Here is a 17,092-nt window from a genome sequence, read left to right on the forward strand (position 1 = left end):
GAGATTCTTGCCTTTAAATATTTAGTATCTCAAAAGTACATGCTCTGATTTTCTGTGAAAAATCTTGCCATCCTTGCAAAGGTGGCCTCTTCTAAAATTATAAATTGAAAACTACAAGTACCTTAAGCATGCTGCACTACAATAATGTAAATTGATTTTTTAAAATATAATTTTCCTTCAGAATGTTTAATCTTATATAGCAGTTGACAAAATAAGAAGAGCTGAACTATTTCTGGATTGTATTTTTATGAGCTGAACAAAGCAGTACATGTGCGTGTAAGCAGCATTGTTCTTCTCAAATGAAGGATTATTTTAACATTTCATCAACTCAAATTAGAAATACGAATTAAAAGTTCGTATCTGCCTACTACAGATATGCTCAGCAATGATGCAAGGAACAAGTTCACCCTGCTGGTGAACCACCGGTCACCACCTGGACTGGTTAGTAGCAGCGATTTAGCAGCTGTTCTTGTATTCACTGGTACTTCCCCGTTCTCGCCTCCCCTTGAGATGACTTTAAAAGCAAAGTAATGATGCCTTGGAAGTGTGAGGGGTTTTTTTGGTTTTTGTTTTGTTAATCCTGATCTTTCTGATTGAAGTGACACCTGTTTCTGCCAAACACCAAACCGTTAAGCCTGTAGTGTCTGAGTTCTATTTTGCTCTAAACTTCAGATAAAAAATACTTTTTCATTGTTATTGTTCTTAAAATTTATTTCAGAGAAATGAAAAATACTAGTCAGTTTATTACTTTCTTTTTGTCCTTGTTTCCTCCTTGCTGTGAAATGGAAGGCTTTGCTTGCTGCACTCGAACATGAACAGGCAGGCGTTGTGACGGTGAGCGTGGCCCCCTGCTCCAGAATTGCTCTTAAGTATAGAGTTATAGCTCTTACACCAAAACAGAGCTTTTTCACCAGTGTCCATATATAATTTTTCATTTTGTCTGAGTTTGGGGGAGGAGAAGGAAATCGGAGTTCTTGGGTATAATGAAGTAAATTAATCTTCCATGACCAGTGTTGGTGAAGCAGGGAAGTTTTCTGCAAGAGGTGCTTTTGTGGGGATCAGGCAATTTTGTCTTGGTAGGGAGTTAGACTTCTTGAGATTCGTTTCCACCTCATGAGGCTTAAATGTTTCCACATAATCTTTGATAAGGAGAAAACTGCCTTCAGAAAGGTCATCCATCCCCCAAAACAAACAAAAGGGTATCTGTTGATTTTAGTCTGTATGTTGTGGTTTAGAACATAACCCCGAACCAGAGATGAAATAAGAGTGTGTTTCTGAGAACAACAGAGACACTGGCTGGAAGACAAATGTTACCTGAAATGTAGCACTGAGAAAGAGAAAATTAAATTGTAAAGTGAGAATACTGTAATTTAAAATAGTTCTCCTTTCTTTTGTGTTCTGCCTTTGATCATATTTTTGAAGAATGGGAAATACAGAAGGGGGAAAAAAGTAATTAGCAAGCTGTGAACTTCTGTGATCCCAGAAGTTAAGGGTTTAATTTCTATTTCCTGCTGCTTCCTTTTAAAAAAAAAAACCCAACCAAAGGTATTTTGGTAAAAGTACATAGTAATTCTGAAGACTTTTATTCTGAAGGAGTTAAAATTTTTTAATTATATTTTCAGTATTTTTTTCTTTTATTCTGAAGAAATTCTTCCCTTTTGTATGTGGATTTCTCCCACCTGACCACTTGGAGGCGGTTCAGTACGGCTCCTGCAGACTTTAGGAAATAAGCTGTCACTCAGTTCAGTGCAGTAAAGGTATTCCTGCAGTAGAAAAAGTTTGCAATTCACTCTTTCCCAGTGTTCTTTTATTAATATATTAAAAAAAAAAAATTGTTCGCACATGACTGTAGTTTCCATTCAACCTCCAGCCTTTCGTCTCTTCAACTGACTAAGTTTTGGACTCTTGATCATCTGATTACTATTACTTGGGTGCCACCCTTCCTAGGGTTTCTTGATGTTGTAAGCTCAAGTTGTCTAAAAGACTTGTTTTCTTTCCCCAGTCCTTACTAAGGTTATTTGCTAGAAGGCTCAGGTTTATCTGCCATACCTATGACATTTCCATTGTGTGTGAAGACAAATCTTTCACAAATGGCATGTAGTATCCATTCTAGAGAGCGATTTTTCAGAGTTGCTATGCTGAAATACAGCTGACTGCTATTTTTGAGGAATTTCATAGTTCAACCACTCCCCTCTGCAGTGAAAATCCAGTATACCTAAAATTCACAGGAATTTATAGGGCTTAAAAAGAACAACGCACAAAAAACCAAAACCAAATATGCGTTTCCTTATTTAAAAGCATTCCTAAGGACAAAAGAAGTTGTTCCGTGTGCAGCACAACTAATGGAATGTGGCTTCATGTAAACTTTTCTCTTGCCCCTCAAATTTCTTGATGCTTGTGCTCTATCAAATGATCTGCAGCTCTAGACCAATTTGCCAATAAGAGGGTGTTTTGTGTTGCAACAGCTAAGTTCTGCCGAATGGTGGAATGTATAGGAGGACCTACTTCGACTTTTCCCTCCACAGCTACTGATCTTCCCACAGATAACAAACTTTGAGATGTCAGCCACGTTTGACAGAAGGGTAAAATTGACCAGCGTTTAAAAAACATATTGGATTCCCTATGATAATAATTTATTTTCAAAGACGAACAACTTTAGCATATTTTATTCCAAATGCAGAGGTGATCAAATGAGTCTTTATTAGGAGGAAGATACTAAATTAAAGTGACTGAGTTGCACTGAGTTCTTGTTTTTCAACTATGTTGAAAATGCATATCTGTGGTTTGAATTGTGACTTATTTACAAAAACCATCAAAATTAGAAATGTGGAATTGAAGCTGCCGATGGATGAGGTGGTTGATTTTAGTACTTTGGCAGGGGTCAGCCAAAGTAAAACACTAAACTCTGCACTGCTTTCTCACATGGTGCCAATTTTGGCATATAAAGTGTGTTGCATTCAGCTCTAATAAAATGATAAAATATTTATATCTCCAAGTAGATTATATGAAAGATTAAGTTGTTTGACATGGAAGATTATACACTGTTCTCTTGATTTTTGGAGAATATATACGTAGACACAGTGAACGTAGCTGCAGGTCATTTTCTAAGAAGCCGGCAATTTTTTTTCAGTTCTCCTCCTTCACTCCCAACTTTTTAGGAGAAAAAACACAATTCTGTAATTTTGTAGTGGTGTTGGTGTTTGATTTCTGCAGGATCATCGTCGTTCTTTTTTTTTTTTTAACACTTTCCAGGGGGGAAAGAAAGTAAAGTGGAAATTTGGTTGAGTGGCTTTCAGCCTTGTGCATTCAGCCATTCTATGTAGAGTTTTATATGGAAAATGAAGAGATGTTACTTATCTACAGAGAAAATAATGTTTTCTCAATGGTTTGAAAAGATGTATTCAGATTGAAACAGTTGGATATCATCAAGGGGTATGTAAGGACAAAGAATTTTCTGAAATCATAAAAATTTCTGGTTGCCCATGAATGATTTATTTCAGGTCTGTTAGGTGGCTGAACGTGGCTGGTTCAGGAAACTTAAAAGGGAGGGCAAGGGCAGGCTATCGCATACAAATGCGAATTTGTATTATATTGCTGTTTGGCAAATGGTTAATATTTGTTGGTCTGGTTTGTCTTAATACCGGTGTCATTAGGCAAAAATATTCTATGTGTTATCGAAGTTCTGTTTGATTAAGGGAGACTGAGTTTGAAGGATGGTTTGGGAAGAGGGCAGAAACAGTTGGGGCAACTGACTGGGTTTGTTTTTTCCCAATGTATCTTTTAACATATGGAAGGATGGGAAAGAAAAAGGTCGATTGGCAGGTTTAGGCACTTCTGTAGAAGGAGGTCAAGAAGAACAGTGCAGAATGTAATGGATTTTCTTCGGTCAAAGTATTTTTTGTTCACTGTCCTGGGGTGCACACCAGGGACAAAAAATGTCTAGTGTGGCTAACAAAATAGACCTGGTAAATCATGTACGTCTTTGTGGGATCAGATCTTGCAGTTGAGAGAACAAATGTCTCCTTGAAACCTACAAGAATTACTGAAGAGAATCAGACCTGTTTAAGGACAACCCAGAGGCTGTCATCACAATACAGATGCCATTTTACGTGCTTAGCTACATCATATAAGCAAGGTACGTTCTGTACTGTGGAAAGAAGAGAAAACTTGGGAGCTCTTTTGCACCGTACTTGTTAACACATGTGCAACAAGGGCCCGTAGCTGTGTGTAGTATGGATGCTGAGTAAAATACGCTGTTGTAAGATGGGGACCATATGGTGCAGAAAAAAATCTGGTCGTGGCTACTCCGTCATTCAGTTCACACTGCAATAGGTAAGTAGATGTAAGGGAGCTTTGTTTTACTTGAGATAGTGGAGTTGTGCTCATTTGCAGGTCTCTCCGGTTTGCTGTAAGGATGCAATACTCCTTACTTTTAATTGTCAGTATTTTTACTGACGTGTATTTTTAATTGTAATTTTAGTTAAGTGCACAATTACATTTTCAAGGGAAGATTCGTCCTAACAGTGGGCTTGCTTCACTGATCTCCTTTTGGAGAATTCACCTCAAATAATACAATTTTAAATAATCCCTCTGACAGCGTTTAATAGCTGAAGCTAGGAGTTAATAAAACTTCTAATCATTCCAATAAATTAAATTTATTTCTAACAAAGGAGACTTTAAACTGCTGCTATATCAACTAATGAAGTAAAGCAAGAAACCACAATGCACAGTTCCCAGGATCAGCTAAGCATCCTGCAGGAACAGAGTCAGATGTTCTTCCTACTTCTTGCCTTCCGAAGTGGTAAAGAGCAAGTGGGAGAACATTTACTCTATGTTAATTTCCTTTACTTGAGTTTTAACATGGTCTAGTGGATAAAAGTGATTTGAAATCAAGAGTGCTTATGCTTTAAAAAAATATATTTGCAGACTTATTTAGAAACCTGTTTAAATCAGCTTTGAAGGAGACCGCTTCTCTCTTCTCAGGAAGTGACCTGCCAGTGTGGTAGACTACAGCTAATATTTGAACATGTCCAGGAGCAATCTCACTGGATAGTGCTTTGAAAAGGCAAAGAATATAATACAAGGTTTAAGTATTATTTGCAAAGTTAGCCTTAAATGTCACCACGTTGTTCCTCTGCTGCTGTACTGGTTGTTTACAAGAGTAATGTTCCAACACATGCACTTTAGGACTGTAAACAGATGATATCTTTTATTGTGAATATTTGTTTGCTTTATGTCACTAGAAAACGCAGTCTTGCTTGCCTTGATTAAATATTGCATACTTTTCTGTAGTTTTATCTGCAGTTCAGCCTATAGCAATGAAAACAGAATTCATTTCTGACAAAGCTAATGTTACAGAAACAGAGAAGCCCTAGGAAATGTCTGAGGACTGCGTACAGAATAGTTTGTTTGACTACAAAGATGTCATAGTTAATGCGCTCCATTTTGCAGACCAGATATTTCTTTGACAAAGTAGTGGAAATAGGTTTATTAAAAGTACAGTATCTGAGAAGAGCATCAGAAGCATCCTTGATAAATATGTTCTTAGAGCTGGTTGATCGTGTGGCTGAAGAAGAGTTGATTCACAATGAAGCCTGTCTTCATTGCTCACTGATCATTGATGGTCTTTATTAAAATAAAACCCCAAATGTTTCTTCCTGGCTGTATTAGTAAATACACTATCATATGTTGGTAAATACAGCACAGTGCTGAAGGTTATTTTTGTGCCCAAAAGCAAGATGCTGCATTGTGTGCAATGTATCCTTGTAGCCCTGGCTTACCCATTTGACAGGGCTTTATGAATAAAGGTTTAGTGATTGCAGACGCTATTTTTCCGGAGGGAGACATGATGCCCCAAGACATATTACATGGATATATTTTTTCCTTTTCTTTCATTTTTCAGAAAGAGCCTTAAATATCAAACTCTGAAACCTTTTAATGAAAGAAAAGTTGTTTTAAATAACTGAAGTATTTCAATCCTTTAGCTGTATTTTTCGTTGTCCTCTTGACAATTGTAGAGTTGGATATGGTAACAAGCACGCTGGGTACAGTCCCGCTCAATGGGATAATACACAAATAATGCTAAAACTCTTGGAAACAACTATTGTTTCTTTATGATAACTTCAGTAGTAACCCCAGATGATAAAGTACGTTCTTTATGCCACATAACAAAGTTTTCAGAATGCACGATGAATGTAAAAGTACCTAGGAGTATTAACATCATACAGGATGAAAATACCTCCTTCTAGTGGTTCTTGATTAATGTGTTCTGTTCTTTCAAGTGGCTCCCTAATTTAATACACTAAAATCACTGGTTATCTGTGTGTATGTATACACATGTATCTGAGAATGGGTGAGTTTTTCTGTTTTATCAATCTTCCAATGTTTTAATTTATTGAAGCTACAGTTCCTTCTGGTTGCAAGTAATCAGTATTGCATTTGGGGAAGTTATTTCACTCTTCTGAAAAAAAAATGACAATTCTTTGATATTTTTCCAATGCTAAGTGTTAAATAATATAGTAATATTTTATTTTCAAAAAAGCTAAAATTAATTCTGACGAGCATTTTTACATGGAAGTAGTTTTATTACTATGAATTTCTCAGTGTTTTTGTAAAGGAATCAAATGTAAATCTAAATTTGTCTGTGGAATTTTAATTTCATTGTAGTATTAGCTTTTGGACCCTCTGGTTTTATATCCTCTGACTTGAACCAGAAAACCTATAATTACTCTTTGGATCAGTGAATGGCCAGATCTGTTTAAGCAGGTCTCTGCTCTCCCAGTGCCGGTTCTGTAACTGTGAATCTGCTGTTGCTTCTTGAAAATGGAGCATAAATGATGCCTCTCAAAGGGTTAGCGTATATTTCATTCTTTCCCTATATTCATTATAACTGTTTACAGTATTCTGGTAAGGAAAAACAGGTTAATACAGAGTGTTTTGTCCATCCAGTTACTTCACCTTGTTGCACTGTCATGGCAAAATCTACTGTATTAGCTGGCTGTATGAGCACAATTAAATGAAAATTAAATTTCAGCATCAATTCCAGCAACTTATTTTCTTCCAGGAGATGGCGCTGTAACCTCATTAACAAATGCCAAACAAACGCGGGGGAAAGACCAGCAAGATTTCTTGGCAGAAAAGAAATTGCAGGTATTTGAAGAATGGATTTGAAATGGATCCTGTAATGTTATTTTTCTTGACAAGATACTGGAGCTTTCTGTTGTGAATGGTTCTCTTCAAAATTCCTTTTCAATCTTTTACAAGTAATTTCTAAATTTCACTTTTCTATAATAAAGTTTGGCAAAGTTTGTGCAGGAAGACGGTCACCACTGCAATGCTCCTCCTACAGCCAGGTGTTTGGTGGTGGTATGGCCTGGATGGCTTGGCACTGCTGCAAAGAGTGGAATAAACCACTGGGCCCCACCAGCTGAGTGACATGGCTGAAAAAGCAGATTTTATAGCATAATTCCATATTTTCTTTCTACCTTGCAAATGATTTTCCTTCTCCCAGGCTTTTAGTAGGCAGCTGTAATGGGAATGGTGGCCCTTAACACAAGAGACCAAACAAAACTAGGTGTCAGGTTCTGGTGAGCAGACTGATGGGTCAGCAGTGTTCACCTTCCTCTTAATGAATGCATTAATTTCTTACCTGAAAGTGCAAAAATCGAGGTGTTTGGGTAACAATACACTGGTTTGCTTTTCAGGTGTAGGGTTTTAAAAAAAAGGGGTGCATTTTTGATTTATATTTCTATTCTAAGTTACCATGGCTACCAATATCCTTTTTTTTTTTTTTAATGGACTAACCACAAAATCCCATCAGGTGGTGTTTTAGAATTTTGCCATAAAGCTTGCATGCTGCAAGTACCGAAATAAACACTGCTGCTGTGTCAGATGTTATTTGGGATAGGATTCAACAAAAGCCAAAGCAAAGAAGAATTTTATTTCAAATGCATTGTGTTATACAGATGTGTGGATAGAAACAAAGTCCCAAAACAACAATGACAAAAAAGACTACACACAAAAAAACACACATTAAAAAAAACAACTGACCATTTCAGTAAATCTTGGTGCTTGATGTTGAACACTTAAAATCAAGTGACTACTGCTTTGACTGATCTCTCTAACCATACTGCAGGGACTGAGCTGCGATGGCTGGAGCTGCAGGCTTTCTTCCTGTTGCAGGCAGCAGGAGAGGTGGAAAGAAAGCCTTCAAGTCTGGTGTGGCCATGAAGACAGACCAAAACACATCCCTGCAGACTGCCGTTCTTTTCAGCCACTGCTGTGAGAGATGGCATCATTTGGATGCCTGGCTGAAGCTTGTTTTATCTAATTTTTAACTAGTTTTGCATTTTCAGTCTTGCAGGGTTTTTTGGTTGGTTTGTTTTTAATGTCAGCCTTTATCCTGGCTCTCAGGTGCTGTCAGAACAGGACTTTTCTCTAGTCCCCACATCTTAATACCTCCTCAGCACTGGCTGTGGCACGATGCTCATCTGTGGACCAAATGCTGCTGTTGCTTATGTACTTAGTGCCAACAGCTCGTACCAGCACCAGACCAAAACAAGTTCAGTCTCCTGAATACCTTCATTGTCTCACTGAGGACCACGTTCTGTCCTAGGACAGTACAATGTATATCACATGGTATTGGTGTTGTCTTAGGGTCTTGTTAATGAAACAAAGCAGAGCAGCAAGTATTGGACCCAGGTGTCAGGGAAACCAAAGATGAGACACACCTGTGGACTGGCTCCCACTGCACCACTTGCTCCCAGCCAGGTGTTGTTCCTTCTCGGTCAAGGAAATCTTCATTTAGAAGAGAAGGACTCATCTCTGAAGACTAGTTTGGTACGTCAAAGGTGATTCCGATTTTCTAACTCACCCAGCTCTCCTTGCTATTTTAGACTGTCTGCTTGAGCTTAACAAGCCTGTGCGCCTCCACGGTTTAATCCATGATGCTCAGAGCAGCCTGCATGCCTGTTGCCCTCCTGCGGGCATTCTTTGAAGCCTCCTGTTCACTTCAGCACTGTTTGTACATGATCAACTTTGTTGTTCCCCTGCAGAGGGATCCTTTTGCTCTGCAGGACCTAAATTTGTCATTCTTAAGCTGGCTTGGTCTCTTAGAGCCCAGAACAGTTGGTATGCTCTGGTACTCCTTTACAATGTTCCCTGACACTACTACTTCTGCAGCAAAGGTACATGGCATCCAGGCTTTCATGGCAGATCAGCAGAGTCTTCTTGTCTCACAGGATGTCTCTCTGATCCGCCTTGTTTTTCTGAATTTCACCTAAATCAAGAGATTCATTTACTGGGTGGTTTCTCCTGCCATGTACAATACAGGGCGCAATTTCTCTCTCTGGAAAACAGCTTTAGAATGAATCTGAAACAAAATTTACTCACTGGTAAAGCTTTTGAAGGTGATACGGCCTAAGAATTATTTTATTCTGATACTTATGGGAACAGGGCTCTGTATGCTTGCTGGGGATCTAAAGGTAATAAAACTCAGTGCTAATCTGCCCAAACTTTATAGCTGAAGAACTGCTGAAGGAAATGGCAGCTTTGGCTACAATTTTTAGAGTTACATATGTACCTAAGGAACAAAAGGAAAGGAAAAATAGCACTTGTATGTATTTCAAAACTAAAATTACAAATGCAGTCTTAAGTTGTCCTACCACCTAGACAGGCTAATGCTCGCTCTCTTCTATTTGAACTTGCTATGTTTGCTAGAACTTCATTTCAAATTCAGGTTTTACCTTGCAGAAAAAAACCTGTATTTAAGGCATCAAAATTAACAATGAATTTACTAAGATGGTGACAATTTTTTTTTGTAGGAACAGCTTGTCAAGGATGACTCTTAAGGCGCTGAGTAAAATACCAACTAAAATTTTGTTGAAACTGTAGTGGTTAACAAAAGAAAAAGTCACTTTGACAACACTAACTTTTTTTCAGTCATAGGGTGATGCTCTAAATATCATCCCTCTGTCAGAAGATGACCAAAGCAAGGGGTGTCCCTGCTGCGCTCCCCACACACCTGAACTGGAAAGGACCAACTGGAACATGTTGAGGCTTGAGGATTTTCAAAAAGGAGAAGATATTTGTTTTAAAATATGCACTAGTTAACAGCTCAGTACTTATCATGGACTACTTCTGTATTTATTAGCGTGTGTGTGATGTTTCTAGAAGAACAAAAGCATGCAAAGCTACAGGGAATGTCATAAACATGCCATGCTTGAGTCCTCAGCTGTCAAACTGAATGGGTAGAAGTACAAGCAGGCACTAAGGAGCTTTTTTCAGGCTTCAAATATATCCTCTTATTGTGGAGGTCCAATATGATATGGCAAATAATAGAATGTACATAAATTGTTCATTTTTTAAAAACCCTGTGTCTAGCTGGCAATGCAAAAAACCTCTCACTATGTTCATGTAATATTAAAAGTCAAGGAGAAGAAAATCTATTTGAAGTTTAAATTCTTTTCTAATAACTGAAATTCATTTTGAAACAGTTCGCGCTTGTGTAACCAGTGGCAACAATTGAACGCAATTCAGCCAGGAACTGAATGGGACAAACATCAAGGCTGGTTTGATTACATGTTTACAGGCTCTCTGCTCCTTTCACTCAGGAGCATCAGCGCTGCTATAATGGATGGGAAAAGCAGGCTCTTTGGTGGTTACCCTCACTGGCAGCGCCTGTATCACAAGCTTCAGAAAGAAGTCTGCTTCTCTAATGGCAAAGAGGTTACATTGCATCGTTGTGGCCAAAATGGGTCTTTATTAGCACTTTTTACAACTCTGCTGCCTGAATTGTGGTTTCCTGGGTGAACTTTCAGATCCGGTTCCTTGCTGATATTTATTGTAGGGAACAACAGAGAACGTAAATCTGCTCTGATCTACCTTGTGCATAATCCTGTTAATTTCTCGAGACAGGAAAAAATCCTAAGTTTTAATAATTTTTTTAAGTTTCAATTTATATTGACATGCATTAATATATCTATTTTGGTTTAACTTTGGTGGGTCTTTAAATTACATCTCAATGTGGCCACAGAGGCCATTAATACACAAGACACGTATTCATGGGTAACAAAAGGACCTAGCATTCTCTGTGACTTTGTCACGTCAGTTACTTCTGAGAATCATGTTTTCATATTATCTCACACTTCATGAATCTTTTGCTTTAGCCTCAGAATAGTTATAGGAACTGCACAACCTAGAGACAAAAATATTGTTCCCCTTTCTGTCCCTGCAGAGGTTATCTGGTTCAGCCCGTACAATCTGGACTGCTTTATCAACTGTGCAGCACTGACTTGACAATAAAGATTATCTGTTAAGGAGGAGGAAGCATCCTGAATTTTGGAGTGAGTTACTGTTAGGAGAGAAGCAGCTGGAGGAAAAGCAGTGAGATTGTGTTAGGCTACTATGCAATCATAGATAACTGCTTTCAGGGCTTTAATAAATATAGATATATGGCTGTAGTTAATAACTTAATGTACATGGCTGTGGAGAGCTGTGAGAGCATTTCCTGATCTATCCAGATTGCAATCTAGCCATGAATCACCAGCAAAGGAGCTACCCTGTACCAGTGATATAGAATCCTTAGGGTATAGAATGTTAAAAAAAACTCTCTGAGGATCCTTCCAAAAGGGCGATACAAGCTGAGCTTGGGTGCAGTGGAGTATCAAGTTTTTAGAGCATTTTCTAAAAAATCCCTGAATCTGTCAGGTGCCCTGGCCCCAGTGTGGGTGTGCAGCTTTGGAGGTCTGTGTAATCGGTGCTATTAATAAAGCCTGTGTTTATATGTCATTCCAGAAATGCTGATTGCTAATAAGGAAAGCGCTCTCTGTTTTTTTTTTTTTTTTGTTTGTGGGTGTTTTTTTTTTTGGTGCAGGGTTTTTTTTCCCTATTTTGCCTTTTCCTTCCTGTGTTGTTTCTACTTTCCTGATACAAAGCAAGGCTTGTGGAAAGAAACACCTGCCCAAAGCAGGGTCAGCTAGAGCAGGTTGCCTAGGGCTGTGTCCAGCTGACGTTTGAGAATCCAAAGGTGCTTTGTTTCAGCTATACTTCAACTCATACCAATTGCCCTTGACCTTCCACTGGGCATCACTGACAAGAGCCTGGCCCTGTCATCTTTACTCACCACTCGCTCCCCAACCCCCTGCCTTGGATATTTATATGCATGGATGAGATTTCCCCCTGAGCCTTCTCTTCTCCAGGCTGAACAGCCCCAGCTCTCTCACCCTCCATATGTCAGGAGCTCCAAGTCCATAATCACCTTGGTGGCCTTTTCCTGGACCTGCTCCAGCAGGTCCATGTCTCTCCTGCACTGGGGAGCCCAGGACTGGACCCAGCACCCCAGGTGTGTCTCACCAAGGCTGAGCAGAGGGGAAGGATCACCTCCCTGGACCTGCTGGCAACGCTCTGCCTGATGCAGCCCAGGAGGCTGGTGGCTGCCTTTGCCACAAGGGCACATCGCTGCCTCGTGGTCAGCTTGGTGCCCACCAGGACCCCCAGGTCTTTTTCTAACAATGTTTCCCTTTAGGCAGCTAGGAGTGAAAATGGGCTACCCTGTACAGAATTAAATTCAGGTGCAAGTAGTGGCAAAACTGAAAGAATCACCTTCTACACAAAAATAAAAGATGACTAGTTTTTCTTTAGTGTAATGGAAATATTGATTGGTAGAGCTACTACTGCAATGTGCTAGACTTCTGTCTGTGCTATTGTAAAATCACTTCAGGGTACTATTGTTTTAAAATCCAAAGAGCTGCTTGATAGGAGTTTATTAAGGCGTACATGTAAGTGAATTATGAATGCTGGACTCGTCTTCTCATTCAGACATCACTGACAAGAGGTACCATAGCATCTGCCAAGTCAGGATCCCGCTGCTGATATAATTTCAACCTTCAAAGAAAAAAGGGCTGGGTTTTAGTGCCTTGCCAAAAAAAAAAAACAAAACCAACCAAAAAAACCCTATGGAGATAAAGTATTATTTTTAAATGGTTATCTAATGTTGACAGCTACAAGAGAGGATTTGAGAATGAAATGTAGCCCTTTCCTACCCACACATGAGCAAGGAGAGTGGCTACCAGCCAGGTGTAGGTGCTAGTGAAAGAAAGGCCAGTTATTTTGCAGTATTGCCAATGGCTGACATACCACTGTCATGGGGTCATGTACCATATTTAATTACATGATTATTTTTATGGGTTGGTTTTTTTTTTTTCAAATAGCGTATTTTCTGTTTTCTCTCATGTGGAAAATGATTAATTGCACAAATTAAATGAAAATGTACCCCATGTTTAGTTGCACAAAGACTCTTTGAAAACAAGAACAGATGTGGTATTCTTCTGTCTTAGTGTTTCTGCTGAAAAATGCTAAAAATCCAGAATAATCATTGGAAGTTCTAGACAGTGAGCGGAAGTGAAATTGAAATATAACTCTTAATTAGTTTCTGTGGGTTCATATACTGGTATGCATTACAGTAATGCTTAATGTCTCCACAGAACTTCACATTTCTATGAATTTCCAAAAAAGAGATTGCAGCCAGTAGTGAGAACATCGCCTTCATCTTGTAGAGCTCAAGTCTCGTTTTGTTCTTGGCTTGACTCAGACCAGGAAATTAAGTTTCAGTGGCTTAAGCATGAGCCTGTAGGTTAGTCTGAGGTGAGTCTCCCTCAAGGTGCCTTATTAGAGCTGTTCTGCTTTGTTTAAATGCTTTTATTAAGATACTAAATACCAGCTATACTGTGGAGCTGGGACTTGAACCTTTGTCTCTGAACACCCCAACACAAGCGGTGATCTCTCCCATCTTGTGAGTATTCAGTACTCTGGAAAGCAGAACAGGTCTAATCAGAGATAAGACTAATAGATAGATAACAGAGTAAGATACAGACTCGTATCTACAGAACATCATCTCTGGGATGGGATGTATCGCTAGCAGCCCTTCAGCTCATGCCTGCAAGCTGGTAGAAAGCATGGGCCCTGCTCTCAAAATCCCTGCAATGAGTGCTTAACCTGTGCTCCAGGAGTCTGGCAGAGCAGCTAATGGCAAATCCAGTGCCTAGCTATGTGCTTACACATGATGCTTATGAACAGAAAGCTTTAGAATTGTGGGAAAATGTCATCAAGGATTAAGATTTGATCACAAAATTGGAAATAGTTATAAAAAGATAGGACATAAAAACATTATTGGTATTTACCTTTTGCTGTGGCCATCACTAAAAGCTACTCAGCTCTAACTTTTGAGGATAGTCCAACATTCGCTATCAGGGCTTTTTTTTTTTTCCCCAGGTGCTTATTTATACCAAGTGCAAATAAATCTTCAAGGTGTAGACTGTCACCCTGAGTGTCTCTCTTCCTGTTAGATGTAAATATAGCATTATGCTGCAGCTTCATATTTTTTCTTTCCTGCTGTCATGCTCAGAGGTGTTGCATGCTGCTGGTGTGTCCGTACCAGCGAAGCAGTACCAAGCGTGCATCCTTGAGGATGCTGGCTGAGGCACGCCTGGCTCCTGAGGCAGAACGTGTGTGTGGGGAGGGCTTTCCACACTTTGGCTGTGCTCCTTACAGCCACCAGCTGCATTACTACCCAACAAAATTCCATTAATTGTATTTTAAGTAATAGCTAGCATAGAGGCTAACGTGAATATTTCTCGAATATTGCAGTAGTCGCTGGCTCTTTGCAGAAGCCAGCTGTTGCATCTTTTCCAACACTGTTGTTTGTGCCTATGTTTGGCCAGAGGATGTTCCTTCCGCACTGGATTAGCTTTGGGGACTCCATCGCATTTTATTTGAAATAATACTCCTAATTTTCTCCTTACCAGCCGGGCAGAGAGACCACTTTGGCATTGCACAGTGTTGCTTGCATGTGGGGCTGACAATAGTCAGATAAAGAAAAGCGTAGGCTGCTCCAAATCCAGATCGCTTTCCACCATAAAATAGGACAAGTTTTTGCAACAGTCACTCTTCTAAACATCTCACCCCTAAATTTTCAGCTACACAGGAGTTAGTCATGTTCCTCTAGCTGGGTTTAAGCCTGTTACAATTATTTCTACCCTGTGAACGGGATAAGTGATTTATTACTGTGCATTACTTCTCCAATCCTTCATAATGGAGCAATCAATTTTTAGATGTGCATTTTGCAGAAAGAATGAAGCTCTGATACTATGAAAAATATCACCAGAGAATACAGCTTTTATCTCTGCTGAAAAACGGTGACAAAAATGCTTTCAGTGGGACTTGGACCAAACTGCTGTATCTGAACAGATGCTGAACATGGCCTACAATTAACAGCTTCTTGAGGTGTTGCATCAAGTCAACAGCTACTGGTAATGTTTATTCAAGCGTAGACAAAGCCATAGGGATTCTGTACTGCAGCAGTCATAACAGGATGGCTGAGTATAACTGAAGTTTTCTACTGTGGTATAAATAACAGTAGTAGTGCACAAGCAATACTCCATGTTGGAATCCAGACCTTCAGAGTAGCTGAGTAAAAATTTCTCCTGGATGTTTTATTTTGAGATTTTTATCAATAGCTTTGGTGCATTACGTATATAGAGAGGAGAGATCCAATTCTAGCATGAATGAAGAAAATCTCATTTGGGTATATTACTGTGTTTGTAGACAGTTGCAGTGTGCTTCATATGAAAGTGGTTTTTTCAAAAGTGCAAATCCATATTTTATGAAAAGTAGTTGAATGATTTCCATTGACCTTACAGTAATGCAATATTGCAGTGTATGCCAAACTAGCTAGAGGTTTGTTAGCTTATAGAATAAAACCAGCATTTGAGCCAGAAAATCTGAGCAGGCAAGACTTGAAGTTGCTAAACCAATATCTCCTTATTCACTCAGTGCAGAAATGAGGCGACAAATTCATCTATCACTTAAAATAGTCTCTTGGAATGTTTTGAGTGAAATGAAAATACCAAAGGAGAAAAAAACCCCCCAAAAGACAATTAAATCAATCATTGTAGCTTTGCTGCTCAAATGAAATACCGTAGATGCTTAAAATGTTTGTACGTCCCTGTTCAAGAAGGAAGAGTGGCTATTGCTTCCCTCTACCTGCTCAAGGACAGCTTGATGAAAGATAACAAATACCAGATGAAGGCCCTTAAAGGTGAGACATGTCTGAGTCCTTCAGCAGTGGGGTAGGGCTCAAGCTCTGGAAAGAGCATCTACCCTTAATCCCTAACTCCAGCCCAGTTCTCTCTGTCAGAGAAAAGGAAGAGGAAAGTAACAGAATGAACCTTGTGCCCTCATGATTCAGAATTGTCCTCTCAAACCTTAACGCGTCAAAATATACTACCGAGAAATATTTTTGTGTCTAATTGATGAATACACTTTTTGTTGATATTTGTACTCATCAAAGTGCAAGCATTCCCCATTCAGTGCACTGATTAATTAAAGGGAGCGTAGCGTATAGATGAGTGAAGGAAAAAAAAAAAAGCCTGTTCATACTTTTCATTAAGAAAAAAGCAGAAATTTTAGTGGTGAGCAGTGCAGAACGAGTGGACCTTGTGAATTGCTTGACTGTGAAGCTGGAATTTCAGCTCTGCCTGTTTACAACTTCTCAGTGCCTCTGTGTACATACAGCATTTTGCTTAATATTAGCTGCTTAATATCTACAAGAATCACACTGAATTTTTTTGAGTCCTGTGATTTATTTTTTCCCTTGTTCTTTGAGTAACTGTGCTTTTCTCATGCCCAGAATCATCAGAAAGCATCATTAGCTCTGTCTGGCACAAGTAGCATCAGGTTAGTGCCAAGGCAATAAGAACTGCCCTGTGATGTTTTTTACTGTGAGAGAGGGATGAGGGAGCAGTAAGTATTTATTGTTCATTCTATTGGGAAGGTTTCAAATTAAAGGAAAGGCCTTCTCTGTCACCTGCCCTGAAACGCTTTCCTTTCTGCAGGGCTGTTAGCTGTTTGCTATGGGAGCAAGCTGTCTGTGATCCTTCTGCAAGCTTTCCTGTGACCCTCCCAGTTAATGGGATGCTGGGTTTTGGCAGCAGTAGAGCTATTTGACAGTCGCTGTTTTGGACTACAGGTTACCGTTATGTGCTTCTTGCATCAGGAAGGAAGAGCAGGACTGAAGCTGTGGCTTATAAGGGGTACC

This window comes from Phalacrocorax carbo, chromosome 1 (assembly GCF_963921805.1).
Source record: "Phalacrocorax carbo chromosome 1, bPhaCar2.1, whole genome shotgun sequence".
NCBI classification, from domain to species: Eukaryota; Metazoa; Chordata; class Aves; order Suliformes; family Phalacrocoracidae; genus Phalacrocorax; species Phalacrocorax carbo.